The sequence below is a fragment of the Schistocerca gregaria genome, chromosome 4 (genome assembly GCF_023897955.1).
Source record: "Schistocerca gregaria isolate iqSchGreg1 chromosome 4, iqSchGreg1.2, whole genome shotgun sequence".
NCBI lineage: Eukaryota > Metazoa > Arthropoda > Insecta > Orthoptera > Acrididae > Schistocerca > Schistocerca gregaria.
Genome location: NC_064923.1, coordinates 162,647,129 through 162,660,399, shown reverse-complemented (window position 1 = coordinate 162,660,399; position 13,271 = coordinate 162,647,129).

Here is a 13,271-nt window from a genome sequence, read left to right as displayed (position 1 = left end):
GACAGCGTCGATCACACTCATTTTGAGTACTGTCTATCGAATAAACACTGTTTCTGGTACTCGTTACCACACGCAGCTGTTGAAACACTCATTAGGGTTTCGTGTACAGCCATGTAGACATTTGCTAAGTAATTTTCTATCTGCAAGGTCCCTGTGTATTGCCTTTATTGTTTCCATAACTTTGATAGGCAAGAAATGTTTATGGAGATATTCCTTGCCTGTTTGCATGAGCGTGGCTGGTTTGCAGCCACTTGTTCGAAGAGCGTTGAAGACCAAATCTACATCTGAAAAGTAGGTAAAAATATATTTGTTTGAAAAGGGGTAAAATTGTCTTTCAGTTGGTGACAAAAAATTGTTTTCGAAAATTTCAGTCATTTCACGTCCAGGTCCCCTTAATAGTTGAATTACCAGTGCAGAAATCCACTCCTAATGATACCATCCTTGCTTTTAATTTCACCGAATATTGTTTTGACTTTTCTGTACGCCGAAAAAGTGACCTCGAAGATAATTTTTTTCCCCAGTTTCTTCGCATATTACCTGCATTCCGTAAGTGATTTATTTTGACTTATTCCTGTCATTCCAGCAGCTATTCACTTGTACACAGGCTGGAGGCTGTTTCCCTGCAATTCAATGATAATCTGCAGTCTCATTACTATTATCAATCCTCCCAAACAAGCAATTGGCTAGACTGGCTGGAGAAACTCTTTGGAGCTTGACTAATATCGAAAATATCATCTCTACATTCAGCAGATCTTGACAAGACTGGGTAGAACTACCGTCTTCTCGGTCAATGGCAACTACACCACCCCAACTTAGGCATGGTGAGAAACCTTACTAAAAATGGTAGCGGTTAACAGATAGTTAACATATGGTATACTATTATTTCTGCTACTTCTTCTCAATGATTAGGGCAGAGTACGAGTATACAGCAACTGATGAGATTTAATTTCTGCTATAGAGGTTCCTGACGTCTGGTAGAATATTCGTACACTGAGGTGACTAAATTCATGCTAAAGCTCCTAATATTTTGTCGGGCCTCCTTTTGATTTGCATAGTGCAGCAACTCGACTTGATATGGAGTCAACAAGTTCACCATAAACCTCCTGCAGAAATATGAGCCATACTCGGCTATTGCGATACTGTTTCTGGTGCAGGATTTTGTGTACGAAGTGATCTCTCGGTTATTTCCCATAAATGTTTGATGGGATCTGGGTGGCCTGTTCACTCATTCGAATTGTTCACAATGTTCTTGAAATCAGTGACATGCACTTTTATCCATAAAAACTCCATCGATGTTTAAATGAAGTCTACCAATGGTTACAAATGGTCTCCAAGTAGCCGAACATAACTATTTCCTTTTGATATCCTCCATGAACACAGACCACACCATTATGGAGCCACCATTGGCTCGTATAACGCTATATTGAAAACTTGGTCCTACTCTCCTGTGCTAACCTCTTCACCTCAGGGTAGCACTTGCAACATATTCTCTCAATTATTTGGTCAATGTATTCCAATCTGTGTCTTCCTCTGCAGTTTTTGCTCTCTACATCTCCCTCTAGTACCGTGGAAGTCATTCCCTCATGTCGTAACAGATGTTCTATCATCCTGTCCCTTCTCCTTATCAGTGTTTTCCTTATATTTCCTTCCTCTCCGATTCTGTGCAGAACCTCCTCATTCTTTACCTTGTCAGTCCACCTAATTTTCAACATTCGTCTGTAGCACCACATGTCGAATGCTCCGATTGTTTTCTGTTCCGGTTTTGCCACAGTACATGTTTCACTACCATATAATGCCGTGTTCCAAATATACATTCTCAGAAATTTCTTCCTCAAAGTAAGGCAAGTATTTGATATTAGTAGACTTCTCTTAGCAAGAAATGCCCTTTTAGCCATTGTTAGCCTGCTTCTGATATCCACCTTGTTCAGTCGGTCATTCGTTATTTTAATGCCTAGATAGTACATTTCCTTAACTTCATCTACATCGTGACTGTCAATCCTTATGTCAAGTTTATCGCTGTTGTCATTCCTACATTTCTCATTACTTTCTTCTTTCTTCGATTTACTCTCAGTATATACTTCGTACTCATTAGACTGTTCATTCCGTTCAGCAGATCATGTAATTGTTCTTCACTCTCACTCAGAATATCAATGTCATCAGCGAATTGTATCATTGATATCCTTTCACAATTAATTTTAGTTCCACTCCTGAACCTTTCTTTTATTTCCACCATTGCTTGCTTGATGTACAGAGTGAACAGTAGGGGCAAAACGCTACATCCTTGTCTTACATCGTTTTTCATAGGAGCACTTCGTCCTTGGTCGTCCACACTTATTATTCCTTCTTGGTTGTTGTACATATTGTACATGACCCGTCTCTCCCTATAGCTTACCCCTACCTTTATCAGAATTTCGAACATCTTGTACCATTTTTACATTGTCGAACCCTTTTTCCAGATTGACATATCCTATGAAACTGTCTAGATTTTTCTTCTGTCCTGCTTCCATTCTCAACCGCAACGTCAGAATTGCCTCTCTCGTGCCTTTACCTTTCCTAATGCAAAACGGATCGTCATTTAGCGCATACTCAATTTTCTTTTCATTATTCTGTATATTATTCTTGTTTTCAACTTGGATGCGTGTGTTGCTAAGCTGATTGTGCGGTAATTCTCGCACTTGTCAGCTCTTGCCGTCTTCGGAATTTTGTGGATGATGCTTTTCCGAAAGTCAGATGGTATGTGGCCAGACCCATACATTCTACACACCAACGTTAACAGTCGTTTTGTTTCCACTTCCCCCAAAGATTTTAAAAATTCTGATGGAATATTATTTATCCCTTCTGCCCTATTTGATCATAATTCCTCCAAAGCTTTTATAAAATTCTGATTCTGATTCTAGATCCCTTATCTCATCTAAATCGACTCCTATTTCTTCTTCTATCACTTCAGTCAAATCTTCCCCCTAGTAGAGGATTTCAATGTATTCTTTCCACCTATCCGCTCTCTCTACTACATTTAACAGCGGAATTATCGTTGCACTCTTAATATTATCACCCTTGACTTTAACGTCCCCGAAGGTTGTTTTGACTTTCCTGTATATTGATTCGGTCCTTTCAACAATCATTTCTCTCTATGTTTTCACATTTTTCCTGCAGCCATTTCGTCCTAACTTCCCAGCACTTCCTACTTATTTTATTCCTCAGCGATTTGTATTACTGTATGCCTTAGTTTCCTAGACGATTTTTGTACTTCCTCCTTTCATCTATCAATTGAAGTATTTTTTTCTGTTACCCATGGTTTCTTCGCAGTTACCTTCTTTGTACCTATGCTTTCCTTTCCAATTTCTATTATGGTCCCTTTTAGAGATGGCCATTCCTCTTCAACTGTACTGCCTACTGAGCTATTCCTTATAGTTATATCTACAGTCTTAAAGAACTTCAAGCGTATCTGGCTATTCTTTATTACTTCCGTATCCCACTTCTTTGTGTATTAATTATTCCTGACTAATGTCTTAAACTTCAGCCTACTCTTCATCACTACGATATTGTGATCTGAGTCTAAGTCTGCTCCTGGGTACACCTTACAATCCCGTATCTGATTTCGGAATCTCTGTCTAAGCATGATGTAATCTAACTGAAATCTTCCCGTATCACCCGGCCATTTCCAAATATACCCCCTCTTGTGATTCTTGAACAGGGTAATCGCTGTTATTAGCTAAAACTTGTTACAGAACTCAATTAGTGTTTATTCTCTCTCGTTCCTTGTCGTAAGCCCATATTCTCCTGTAACCTTTTTTTTCTGCTTCTTCCTCTACAACTGCATTCCAGCCTACCACGACTATTAGATTTTTATCTCCCTTTACATACTGTATTATCCTTTCAATATCCTCATACACTTTGTCTACCTTTTCATCTTCAGTTTGCGACGTCGGCATGTATACCTGAACTGTCGTTTTCGGTGTTGGTTTGCTGTCGATTCTGCTAAGAACAACCCTATCACTGAACTGTTCACAGTACAACACCCTCTGCCCTACCTCCCTATTCATAACGAATCCTACTCCCGTTACACCATTTCCTGCAACGTTGATATTACCCTATACTCAGCCGACATAAGATTCTTGTCTTCTTTCCACTTCGCTTCACTGACACCTACTATATCTAGATTGAGCCTCTGAATTTCCCTTTTCAGATTTTCTAGTTTCCCTACTATGTTCAATCATTTGACATTCCGCGCCCCGACTTGTAGAACGTTGTCCATCCGTTTACTATTCAATCTTTTTCTTTCGGTAACCTCCCCCTTGGCATTCCCCTGCTATCCCCTCAGCTCTTACCAACTGAAATTGGGTCTATTCTGACCAGGCCACGGTTATCCTATAGTGTAAGGTCCAACCCATATGGTCAAGAACCCAGGGGAGACACCGTAGGTCCTCTTCTGCCGTAGTCCATTAACGAAAAAAATTCTCTGTCCTAATGGATACACTCGTCATAAGTCTCACACTGCTTTATTCGGTTGTTTTAAACTGTGTTCCTTAGCTGTTAGCATTGTCAGCTCTAAGCAAACGCCGCTGCTCTCAGCAGATAACTGGAGGGTGAAGGCCGTCAACAACTGAGTTGTCGTTAGTGAGAGGTAATGCCTGAAATTTGGTATTCTCGGCACACTCCTGACACTATCGATCTCATTTAATTCAATAGAATTTCCGAAATGGTGTCCATGCGTCTAGCTCCTACTACTACTCTGCTTTCTAAGTCTGTCAATTCCTGTCGTGGAGCTATATTCACGTCGGAAGCCTTTTCACATGAATCACCAGAATACAAATCACAGTTCCACCAATGCATTGCCCTTTGCCACCTTGTGTATTTGATGTTATCGGCTTCTGTGTATGTCCATATCGCTATCCCATGACTTTTCTCAAATAGCTGAAATTACCTGCTGATTGGGTGAAATAGGTCGTTTCTTGGAAATTGTAACTCGTTTGTACTAACGTGTTGTTGCGATTTTAAATCATTTTAGGTACAATGGACCCTCTATTTTAAATATACATGTTTTGGCACTGCTAGTACTAAATATGAATCCACTGATGAAGCTTCCACTTAATAACAATTATCACAAAAAATTGGAGATGGAGTTGTGATATTCAAGTACTACTACCATTCCTTGAATGTATAGCCCTTGGAATTCATTGGCCTAAACGACCACATCTTACCATTCTATCCGGTCCATGACTTTCCATCCTCAACCTCTGACATCCAGCTTTTTCATGTACTCTTCAATTCTGTCCACGCATCTCTTCCTGGGACGTCCCTTACGTCGTCTCCTCCAGCCTTGTTTTCAAAAATCTTTTCACATGTTCTATCTTCCTCCATTCTGACCACGTGTCCTGGCCATCACGGTCCTCTTACTTTAATAGTAGTAACAATGCCAGGTTCCTCAAAAAGTTGTTCTAATTCTTCATTTGTACGGAAGCGCCAACATTCTTCATCGTATATTGGGAAGTTAATTTTACGCAGAAACTTTCTCTTCCAAAAGCTCGGGCTCCAATCCTCATTTGCAGCTATGCTCCATGTCTCAGCACCGTACATAACAACTGGTCTCATAACTGAATAAAATTTTCATTCTACAGCGGAGTGTGCAATGATATCAAACTTCCTGGCAGATTGAAACTATGTGCCGGGCCAAGTCTCGAACTCGGGGCCTTTACTTTTCGCGGGCAAGTTCTCTACAAACTGAGCTACCAAAGCACGACTCCCGCCCCGTCCTTACTGCTTTAATCCCTCCAGTACCTCGTCTCCTACCTTCCAAACTTCACAGAAGCTCTCCTGCGAAACATCCAGACTTAGCACTCCTGGAAGAAAGGATATTGCGGAGACATTTTATTTCCCTGGTTCCCTCCACATCTGGAGAACGTTCTCCTATCTGGCACTTGCGGAGGTACCCGATGGGGGACCAGCAACCCCACATGGGGATATACAAGTAAACGTACCAGCAATATAATGATCTTTGCCTTTAAATTTTTGAAAATCAATTTAAATCCAAAGAAACACACAAAACAGAAGAACAATGTAAAATTTAGCTTTCTTAGTGAAGTACAGTGTGATACAATTTGAAACATGGAGAAATGCATAGTCCAACATTACACTCATTGACTCATAGACCACTGCCTACTTGGTGATTAAATTCGTGGTGATTACGTAAGGATTCACGTCCCCTGACTGTAAAAATTATTTCACATCAGTTTTACTCCAGTTCAGTGTAATATGCTTCTACATATGTTTCATATGTCTCAGACAAGTCTTTGGGCTACATCCTCCTGCTCTATGGGATTTGATAGGGTAGACAGAAACTGAACTCCCTCCTATACACCAGAACGAAAATTAACATCACATAATTGAACCCATTAATCTTGTACACACACACAAAATTAAAAGAAACAAATGAGGTCAAGAAAATATTTACAAATACAAATACATGTTGTTCCCTTCAAGAGTACCTCGATACATAGATTCCCTTTGCGAAATGTATCTTAATTACAGATCATGATCTATGTTCTATTGCATGGATAAAAGCACAACAGAAAATTTGCTTAAAACTGATAACAAATTTCTTGAAATCCCAATAATATTAAAAAGGGAAACACTTTCTAGCGTTCTGCAAAGTTATATTTATTTGCTCACGAACCGGCTTTCGGTTTCTCAGGCCATCTTCAGGTGGCAACTGAATGTCACACACATAGATAAACATGATGTGTGACTTAGACAAATATCATTTGCACAGAAGATACCAAAATGTCGAAGTGTTTACATAGGAGAACATTGAAATAATTACAGTAACTTAAAAAAGGGCAAAGAAAGCTTTTCTGTCGCGATACATTTAACAGATGATGACAAATAGAAGACATTTACAGAATGAATGTAGTTTTTCTAACGAAAACTTAATTTAAGAAAGGGGAAAATAGAAACTGTGTCTGATCATTTAATATCAGGTTAAGAAAGTTTAAGAAGAAAATAATTTCCAAACATTTCATGGCTACCAAAGCCTTTAAATCGCACAGTTTAGTTCTTTTGAACGAAGACGTTTAGGTTACAGAAGTGAATCAGTTCCTTGGTCGTCACGACGTCCAACATGTACAAAAGACCCGAGTCTAGCTTTCAGTCAAGAAATGAAAACCACCATCAAATCATGTGGTATATGTGAAACAAACAGACATATTTTGGTTAACTTTCCTGCCACAATATGGAATATCAGGACACATGTCACAAATCCGTGTCGTGTACGACTTTAACTAAAAACAGTTTTTCCCCTTATAAATAAGGTTCAGGAGGTTTACATAGATAACACAGATTACTGCATACTAGCACTGTTTCCTCTTCAAACGAAAACAACAAGACAAGTCGATTCCAACACTGCCTTGTGGTAGGCAATTTAATATGAATCCCATGGCTCCTATATATTATATTTGCCCCCAGTAACATAAGGATTGTGTTCCAAAATGCCTAGTAGTGTCATAAATCTCTACCTCTTGTTACCTAGTAGCGAAAGAGCTTGATAATAATAAATAAATTCCTCCCAGTTCTAAACTGATATTGTACAATGTCACTAGCTATTTACAAATGTTCCTATTGATAATTCTATAAACATATTAACAGATCTTTTTCACAAATCCCAAGTAAATCCTATAGAATTGGATGACGTAATCGAAGCTACTCAAATGTGTGTAAAACAGAATTAGATCCGATTTCAAAACAAGTACTATAGCCCGCTCATTTGCCTAGCTATTGATTCACCTTTTAGTCCTCTACTGTCTGAAACTTTCATGAACATTTTCAAAGAAATTTCCAAGACCCATTGCATTGTAAAATTAAATACTGGTTCAGATACGTCGACAATGTACTGTGTTCGTGGACTGGTACCACTACACAATTAGATACATTACTACATCATTTAAACTTACAACATAAGAAAATTCAGTTTATAATGGAGCTGGGAGGCTCTTCTATAAAATTCTTCGATCTTAATACAGATATCAGTACAAGAAAACACGTATTTAGCATTTACAGGAAAATCGTAGATAATGATATGGTAATCCCTGCAAGATCTCAGCATCCACTCAGCCACAAACACGCAACTTTACATTCAATGGTGCATCGTTTCATACCTGATCCTTCATGAAAATCAGCCTTTCGAGCAGAATTAGAACTCTTCAAACAAATCGCTTCCAGCAATGGATGTAGCTTTTCCCTGCTTCATAACTTTCTACAAAATGAGAAAAAGAATAAAACGACACAACTTCTGTGTGCTGGTCATCAGCCGTCACTCAGTTGTTACAAGGCCAGGGACAGATTTCCCTATACTGACAACACTTTAGACAGTCTTGGAAGCAGTTAAAGTGTCCCAAATACAGACCTGCGTTTTATAATAGCAGTTACATATTAAGAATTTTATGCAATGGTAAAGATAATATATAAGCCTTGACACAGAGTAGTGTTCATAAAATCACTTTCTAGCATTTTGGAGAAGTGCATATTGGCCAGTCAGGCAGAACTGTTGCAGTTAGGTTACATGTACATCGGTCAGTCAGGCAGAGCCGTCGCTGTTAGGTCACGTGAACATGAGAGAGGCTGGCAATTAAGTAAGATCGATTCAGCCTTTTCTGGTCAGATTTTAGTAGGAAACAATTCATCTGATGTAAAATGTGAAGTTTTACATCTTTTCAAGAAAAGCATAAACAGGAACCTACTGGAAATAGTGGAAATTCCATTCAGGTATTAACTGATGAGAAACAATTTCGATTAATGATGACTCATTTTCCTTTTTTACCTTCTTACATTAAATTTTTGTTATCATACTACATTTAAACTGTAAATTCATCTTATTTGTCACAATTTGTATCTCCTTATGAAAACTTTGGTTACCCATTTTTTAGTTAATGTAGTATGCAATATTTTCCTGTGGAAACACTTTTTCACTTTTGTATGTTCTGTACAAATAATATATGTGTAAATCGCGATAATGTTTGTCTGTGATTGTGACATTCAGTTATCACCTGGAGATGGCTGAGAAGCCGAAAGTAGGTTCGAGACCATGTATATGATTTGGCAGAACTTTAGAAAGCGTTTGCCTTTCTAATATTATCGTCAGTTTCAACCAAACACTGACAGAAAACTCACTTAAAGAAATACAGTTGTATGTGCATCCGGTCTCACAAGGAATGCCTTGAGTGCAATGTCGAAAGTGTAATCTTCAGTAAGGCTCATTTGGAAGTGTTATGTTAACAATAACGACAGGAAAAATATTAACTGCTAATGACTCACAATGTGCATCAGGAGGGTGGCAGAGAATCAGTCAGCGCGAGGTGCAGAGCGCAACGTTCTATATCTACATCTACATCTTCGTGGTTACTCTGCAATTCACACGTATGTGCCTGGCAGAGGGTTCATCGAACCATTTCACACTACTTTACCATTCCACTCTCGAATGGTGTGTGGGAAAAAGGAACACTTAAATCCTTCCGTTCGAGCTCTGATTTCTCTTACTTTACTATGACGATCATTTCGTCCGACGTAGGTGGATGTCTACAAAATATCTTCATATTCGGAAGAGAAAGTTGGTGATTGAAATTTCGTAAGTAGATCTCGCCGCAAAGAAAACCGCCTTTATTTCAGTGACTGCCACCCCAACTCGCGTATTATATCAGTGACTCTCTCAATCCTATTGCCCCATCATACGGAACGAACTGCCCTTCTTTGCACGTTTTCGATATCCTCCGTGAATCCTATCTGGTAGGTAAGGATCCCACACCGTGCAGCAGTACTGGAGCAGAGGACGGACAAGTGTAATGTAGACTATCTCTTTAGTGGGTTTGTCGCATCTTCTAAGTGTTCTGCCAACAAAGCGGAGTCTTTGTTTCGCCTTCCCCACAACATTCTCTATGTGGTCTTTCCGATTTTAGACGGCCGCAGTGGCCTAGCTGTTCTAGGAGCTTCAGTCCGGAACCGCGCGACTGCTACGATCGCAGGTTTTAATGTTGCCTCGGACACGGATGTGTGTGATGTACTTAGGTTAGTCAGGTTTAAGTAGTTCTAAGTTCTAGGAGACTGATGACATCAGATGTTAGGTCCCATAGTGCTCAGAGCCATTTGAACCATTTTTCCGATTTTAGTTGCTGGTAATTGTAATTCTTAGCCCTTATATTTGTGTGATTTATCGCGTACTCAAAATCTATCGAATTTCTTTCAGTATCCATGTGGGTGACCTCGCACTTTTCTTTGTTTAGTGCCAGCTGCCACTTTTCGCACCATGCAGAAATTGTCTCTGATTGTCTCATGATTTTACTAGACGGTAAATTACACAGTAATCTGTAAATAATCTAAGTGGGCTGCTCAAATTATCACCTAGATCATTTATGTAAATCAGGAACAGCAGAGGGCCTATGACACTACCTTGCCGAATGCCAGATATTACTTCTGTTCTACTCAATGATTTTCCGTCAATCACTACAAACTGTGACCTCTCTGAGAGGTAATCACGAATCCAATCGCACAACTGAGACGAGACTCCATATGCACGAAATTTGATTAATAGTCGCTTGTGAGGAACGGTATAAAAAGCCTTCTTAAAATCTAGGAATATGGAATCGATCTGAGATCCCTAGTCGACAGCATTCTTTACTTCATGGGAATAAAGAGCTAGCTGTGTTGCACAAGAACGATTTTTTCTGAATCCGTGTTGGTAATGTATCAATAAGACATTTTCTTGAAGGTGATTCGTAATTTGCGAGTACAGTATATGTTCCATATCCTACTGCAAATTGAGGTCAGTGATATGGATCTGTAATTCTATGGCTTACTCTTATTTCCTTTCTTTAATGTTGGTGGGACCTGTGCTACTTTACGCTATTGTATCTGCATTCTCTGAAAGGAACCTGATTGGTATACCATATGGACCGGAAGATTTGCCTTTCTTGAGTGATTTGAGTTGTCTCGCAACACCTAAGATATCTGCTTTCATGTCACTTATCCTAACAGCTGTTCTCGTTTCGAATCCTGGAAAATTTACTTCTTCTTCTTTCGTGAAGGAATTGCGGAAAACTGTATTTAGTAACTCCATTTTAGTGACACCATCAATGGTAACATTTCCATCGCTATGGCGCAGTGACTGTATTGACTGTTGTTTGCCACTGGTGTACTATACGTACGACCAGAATCTCTTTGGGATTTCTACCATATTTCGAGACAATGTTTCATTGTGCAAACTATTAAAGGCAATTCGCATTGACGTCTGCACTAAATTTCGAGCTTCCGTGAAACTTAGCGAGTCCCGGGGATTTTGAGTTCTTCTGAATTTGGCATGCTTTGTTCGTTGGTTTTGCAACAGTCTTCTGACGTGTTTTGTGTACCATGTTGGATCATTCCCCTCTCTTATTAACTTATGCGGTATGAATCTATCTATTCCTGTTGATACTGTATCTTTGAATTTGAGGCCTATTTTGTATACACTTACATCATTAGCTATGAAGGAATGAAGAATCTCTCTTAGGAAAGCATCAAGCGAATTTTTGTCTGCTGTTTTAAATAGAAATATATTTTGCGTTTCATTTTAGTGGTTTTGGTTGATATGGTTTTAAGCCTCGCTACGTCTTCCAACCAAGTATCATTGTTTGATGTTACGCAACCATCCACTACTTCCCTTGAAATCACTGTAATCTATGGCGCGCAATTTCATACGGATAACCTAGCAGGTCACTATCATAGACAATCCGTAAATTGTGTCAAGCCTCCTTGGAACATGCAAAGACCCATTTTGTAAGAAGTGCGCGTTGTCCTCCCTTGAATAATGTAGTTTTTGTTTTACACTATACGATCGTATTGTTGCGGACGTATTCGAAATGTGTTCATAATTTTTTTCTATGCTGAGGATCATATTTCATGTACATAGTTATATTAAGTATCCGCTCCTTGGGCAACGATTATACTTTACTACGTTTCACTGGTATTTGTGGCTCCTTTTTCGACAAGATTGATGAGCTACGCGGCTCGACATCTGTTTCGGTATCACTTTCACTTGTTAAGCAGGTCCCACCATCCTTATACTCCTCAAGTACATTATCCGTACAGTCGAGCGTACACGACACCGACCCATCTTGGTGAAACGTCAATATCTCATCTTTTGTTCATTTCTCACTCTGTGAATTCCTTGGGTTACTTTCTGATGTAGTAGATGTAATAGTGTTTACTTAATTTGTCGTTGCTATTGATTTGTTTGGATCAACGCCACTAGAACTGCAGTACTGTTTGAACTATTCGTCGCCTAAGCGGTTCCACTACTTCACACTGTACATCCAGTTTTCCCCGCTGTGTCAAGGTGTCTTAGTGGATAACGCCCCTGTCTGGTAAGCAGGACATCTGGGTTCGATTCACTGCCTTGGCACAAATGTTTACTCGCCCCTTCATTCTACATACACAAAATCATATCTCTACGAGAAGAGTGAAGTCTCTAAAACTGTATCATTTCATTTGTATCTCCAGCTTTCTTTAACATAGAGATCCCATACATTGCACAGTCTGGTGAAGCATCACTCCGGCTCGGTCCGGATGTAGAGCGGTCGGAAGAGCTTGACTCGCAGTGCTGTGTTGCAGGTAGCGTCATGGTGGGGCGTGCCCGCGATGCCGAGTCGGTGCTGGGCTCCAGTGCCACCCCGCTGCGAATGCTGGGTCTCTGGACCCCACGAGAAGAGGACGCCTGTCGTGTTGATCGAGTCCTCATCGGCAGTGTAACGCTGGCACTCACGTTTGGGTTTATGGTTACGTCTGCTCTCAAACTAGTGATGGACCGCCCACGAGAACTCGAGGAACTATGCGCTGCTATCTTCTCTGTAACAATGCTGTGCGAAGTGTTTTTCAAGGTAAGATGCTTCGGTATTCATTCAAGCACTACGGTACATCTTTTCAATCACGAATCACGTCCCCCCAAGTTTCTATTTCATAAGAACGCAAAGACTTGTTGTCAGACATAGACGCGTCTTGTAAGCCTGACGCACAAGTATTTGAGCATACCTCCACAAAACATGAAGGAGAGTGAGCTACCAATTGCAATGGCTTCTGTTACGAGGGTATCTCGGAGACCTGGTTCTGGTGTTCAGGAGGAACATCTGAAACATAAAACTGTTCATTAGTTGAATACACCTCTTTGACAGATATATCTGTATTATTATCAGTTGTTATTGTGAAATTAAGTGTAAGAGCAGGGAGCTTTTCGTCGTGTTACAATCATAACAGCG